This window comes from Durio zibethinus, chromosome 15 (genome assembly GCF_047325235.1).
Source record: "Durio zibethinus cultivar Kanyao isolate XHJ-2024 chromosome 15, ASM4732523v1, whole genome shotgun sequence".
Classification (NCBI taxonomy): Eukaryota; Viridiplantae; Streptophyta; class Magnoliopsida; order Malvales; family Malvaceae; genus Durio; species Durio zibethinus.
This window is the reverse complement of record NC_143176.1, coordinates 17,966,566-17,971,836: the sequence shown is the minus strand read 5'-3', so window position 1 is coordinate 17,971,836 and position 5,271 is coordinate 17,966,566. Positions and strand designations below refer to the sequence as shown.

The following is a 5,271-nucleotide window of genomic DNA, read 5'->3' as shown; positions in this document are numbered from 1 at the left end:
ATAGAAAATTGAAGAAGAGAAAAGTGAAAAGTAAAATTTAAATATGATGAATAATCTTATAAATATGCAGCACTTGAATTATTTTTTTTTTCATTTTTTATTCTTATCTTTTTCAATTTAAAATAATTTATTTTTAATAATAAATATATAAAAAAAGTTATTTTTCCTCTCACTTCTCTCCTATCAAACATAATCAAAATTTTTTTTTTTTCTATTTTAAGCCTTTCTCCGTCTTTCTACTTTTCTATTCTACCAAACACACTATTAGCACTATTTTCTTTCAAGAAGCAAAATAGCGAATTAGCATTATTAATTAAGACAATGCCAGTACTGAAAGAATAGTTATACACCCATGCCAAGGCCTAATTAAACACTGCACTCCCCTTTTCTCCGAAGCTCTCTAACCCAAACAAAGAAACAAAACAAAACATATAAATGGCAAATCGTGTGTTGTCATTTTACTCTAAAAGTCTAAAAGAAGTGTTCTCCGTTGACTACTGCTTCGTCTCTCACTCTACCGACGCCTCAAATCAATTCTCTATTTTGTTGTTTCCCTTGTGCAAGTGAATGGATGCGACGAATCCAATCCTTATAACACTATTACACGAATTGAGCAGCAAATATTGACGGTGGTGTTGCTATTAATTCTATCTACCTCTATATATATAGTTATAGCCACAAACTCTAACTTCATCTCAATCTTCCATAATTTAAAATTCCATAGCATTTCAATGGATCAGTTCCATTTCCTTCCCATCTTCACTCTACTTCTCAATGTAATTGATCTGCTAGTCCTTCAGAAATATTTACAGCTCTTTCACGTACATACATATATATATATATATGTATTTATTTATAGCACTATCTATAGATATTGTAGATATTCTATTTGATCCGACCTAAGGTCATCGAGTCTGGTCCAATAAGATTTGGGCTTAAGTCTATTGGGTTCAATTCATGATTCAATTAGCTGACCCAATCGGCTTTTATTTTATTTTTATTTTTATTATTTGTCTATTTATTAATATTTATTTTTTATTTTTTATTTTTTTATCTATTAATATTTTTATTATTTATATGCTTTTTTATTATTATTATTTATCTATTTTTTTATTTATCTAATTATTTTTTGTTATCTATTAATATATTTATCTTTTTTATTTTTATTTATTTATTATTAATTTTCGGTTAAGATTATGATAAAAAAATTGGAATAAATTTGGCTGTGATTTGGGAATTGTCAGAGTTGGATAGGTCCATAAATCACACATAAGAAGAACAGGAATTAGGGAGAAAAAAAAAGGAAAACAAAGAGGAAACAGAAGCAAAAAGTGTTTAGAGGCAGTATAAGATTTTTAGAAGTTTTTTTTTTTGAATTTTTAGAGTGCTTTTTCTGGAAAATTTTTGAAAATTTTTCAGAATCTGATGAAATTTTTCAATGAAGTTTAAATTTTTCGACGAGTTTTTCGGCTAGATTTGAAGTTTCCAGCGGCTTTTTCCAGATTCTGGTAGGAATTCAATCGAAATCTAAAATTATTTAGAGAGAAGAAAGAGAAAAGAAGGGAAGAGAGAGAAGAGGATAAGGGAATTCTGAAAAAAAATCGATCTTCAGTCTTATATACCATCTCCAAAATGACGTCGTTTTTGCATTAGTAAACCCACAGGATCCGCGCGTTTTGCCAAGATCCGACCCGATCCGTAGCGCACCTAAACCAGTGACCCGTTTCTCTGTCTGGGTTCCAGTCGAGCCGAACTGAGATCCCAAGTTGCGCATTTGAGCCGTGATTTTTGGTCTTGAGCCAAGTCGTATCCCAAGCCTGAGCCAAGCCGTTTTTCATATTTTTGGTATTTTCTTATTTATTTTATATAATTTATTTGTTTTACTTGTTTTTTTTATTTTATCAAAATAAAATAAAATAATAAAAATAAAAATTTTGGGAATAAATATTAATTATCTAATGATGGAATTTGTAAAAATTTCAGATGAAAATTTTATAAAATTTCTAGGTGAGAAATTTTGTCTAAATTTATCCAAAATTGTAGAATAATATATATATAATTTTAACAACAATAATTAATATATATTTTCAAAAAAAAAAAATAAAAAACATAAAAAGCATAAAAATATAAATTTTTTTTTGGAATTCAATACAAATTACCCAAAGATGAGATTTTTAAAAATTTCAAATGGTAAATTCCTAAGAAATCTCTTGGTTAGAAATTTCTTCTAAATGTGATCCAAATGGTAGAATGATTTAGATGAAATTTCAATATAAGTAATTGTATTCTCTTTCACATAAAAAATTGGATTGAAAATATTTGATAATTATCTAAGGATAAGATTCTTAGAAATTTCAAATGATAAATTTTTAAGAAATCTCTAGGTGAAAAATTTTCTCTAAATTTGACTCAAATGGTGGAATAATTTAGATGAAATTTCAATAAAAATAATTGTCATATTATTTTCTTTCCAAGAAAAAAAAAAAAAAGAAAATTTTTAAATAGACCCAAATGGTGAAAATTTTAGAAATTTAAAAAAATATATTTCTAATTTGGCTTAAATGGTAGAATAATTAGATTTATTTCTAAAATAAAAATAAAAAAATAAATCATTTTTCGACGACAGAACCTCGTTAAGAAATCAAATGGGGTTCTTAAATACTCTTGAGGTGAGGAAGTATTTTTTAAAAGTTCTATCAGATTGATGAAGAATCTTAAAAATTTTTTTTCAATATTTAACATAAAATTTAAAACCATTAGACTTTGAACCTTAGGATAAATTTGAAATGATATGGTACCATCTCTTGGATGGGCATGCGGAGGTGCTATAACCTTCCCTATATATAACTGAACTCCCGAACCCTATTCTGATTAGTAAACTCAAATCTATTCTTTTAGAGACCTTTAGTCAAACTTAAGAGTTCCTTAAAAAGATAGATTTCCTAGGTGATCAATCATACCTAATAAAAGATTGGTGACAACTTCATTTATTTGTTAAATCTAACTATAGATTTTCGGATTCAATGTTATGACAGATATTAACGGAAACTTATTAAACTTTTTTGGCAGCTTGCTTTTGTAGGAAGTCATGCTGCTCTTCCTGCAGAAAATTACTGGAAATCTGTGTTCCCAAACACTCCAATGCCAAAGACCTTGCAAAATCTTTTAAAGCCAGCTGGTTGGTTTTTATTATCCCCTCTTCTCTTTCTAGATTTTTTTAATTATTTAAATAATAATAATAGTATATATGAAATGCATGTAAGATTTCTGTTTTTGAGCTTTTTTTTTTTTAACTAAATATAGGAAATATCAAAGCATTGGCCGATATGGTCCATTATAACGCGAAGGTGACAGACGTCCTCGGGATCCATGTGCATTATCAAACCCCAAGCAGCAGACCCAAACGTGAAAAATCTGGTAATTCTTCTTTAATATTCTCCTCCCTCTTTGTTTTTTTTTTTTTCCCTAATTTTTTTATTAATCTTTTAAATAATGGAAATATGAAGTTCAAATAAGGATTCTAACGTTATATCCTTGAGCTAACTCAACGTAGGAAACGTGAAAGCCTTGTCTGGTATGGTAAAGGAAAACACAAACGCAGATAGAGTGGTAGACATCATCGTATCCTATACCAGATATTCAAATCCAAGCAGCAGAGCTGGCAGTGATAATGCCTTATGGATATGATTTTCACTTGCAATATTGCTATTCTCTTAGAAGGCATCCAAAATACTTACATGTGTTTCGCTTACTAAATGTAGGAAACAACGAAGCTTTGGCTGATTCAATAAAGGAATACGCATCATCCAATGGAGGAAGCAGATCACCTAGAGGTGACAGCCTTCATTTGTGGTTCTACTTTTCACTTGCTATATATATCCGAAGTACAGTACTGACATGTTTTTGCTAACTAAATATTGTAGGAAGAAAGGGATTTGGAAATAAAGATGCTGCAGCCGATGACACTATGATCTTTTTCTTCGAAAACCAACTACTTCCTGGTAGGATGTTGAAAGTAAAGGAGATCTTAAAGACAAGGAACAAGGCTATATTCTTTCCTCGTCCAGTTGCAGAGTCGATACCATTTTCAAGTGAAAAGTTCCCTGATATTTTGAAGTACTTCTCATTGGAAGCCAAGTCAGCAGAGGCTAATTTAATGAAAGAAACGATTCAAAACTGTGAGATATCAGCCATTAAAGGGGAAGAAAGATACTGCGCCACATCATTAGAGTCATAGGTCGATTGGAGTGTTTCAGAATTTGGGAAAAACATCCAGGTTTTGTCAAACGAGGTGAAAAAGAATCTCAAAACCAAGAGTTTTTTATTGCTCAGGAGGTGAAAAAGATGGGGGAAAAGGAAATAGTGTGCCACAAACAGAAATATGCATATGCTGTGTTTTTATGTCATTCAATTGATAAAACATCGGTGTATTCTTCCATTGGTTGGCGCAGATGGTACAGAAGCTAAACTCTTGGCTATTTGCCACAAAGATACGTCGGCTTGTAGCCCAGATCACTTAGCTTTTCAGATCCTCAAAGTTGAGCCAGGAACTGTCCCCATTTGCCATATCCTCACCAAAGAGACCCTTGTCTGGGTTTCCAATTAAACCAATTTAATCAAAGAACTGCAGAAAGGTTATTATTACGATATATATAAGTGCATGGTCGGCTATATTCATCCTGTTCAATAAGTTGAATCTTTCTCCTAGTTTCAATTGTGTGTACTCAATCCTACTCTATTGTAAATTATGTTCATGTATTTGATGTTAATTTATGAACTTTAATGATAAAATAAGCATTAAGATAATACACAATCATGTGTTAGAAAATGGTTTGTATTACAATAATTTTGAATGCACAAAATTCTTCTGGACACTAATTCATAGTTTGACGTTTTGTGAGTGTTTTTGCATAGAAATTCATAATCTAACTAAAACTAAAAGAAAGATTGTAAGTGCTATTGAAGAAATTCATAGAATTTTATTTATGAAATTTTAAGAAAATTTTATAGAATACAAGAGGATTTATATAGCTAAACATCAAATTACTCAAATTGAATAATATCCTAAAGATAATAACAACTCACCAAAAATACTTAAAAAAAAAACTACCAAATATAAATTTAGTCAATGAATTAAATCCTTTTTATTTAAGAAACAACCAAAAAAAAAAATCCGAAATACTAAATAAATGACAACTAATCCTAAAGGCTAAGAATCAATTTTCCACACACTCCTTCAAATTGGGTAGTAGGTATCAATCATGCCCAACT

General features: G+C 29.9%; 1 pseudogene across 1 annotated transcript; it reads left to right on the top strand.

Annotated features, from left to right (window-relative positions):
- Positions 1-714: 714 nt before the first annotated feature.
- On the top strand, positions 715-4,813 carry LOC149514729 (BURP domain protein RD22-like; annotated as a pseudogene). Its single transcript, XR_016327977.1, has 5 exons — positions 715-776; positions 3,070-3,178; positions 3,304-3,417; positions 3,762-3,833; positions 3,924-4,813. The product of XR_016327977.1 is annotated as a BURP domain protein RD22-like (transcript).
- The last annotated feature ends 458 nt before the right edge of the window (positions 4,814-5,271 follow it).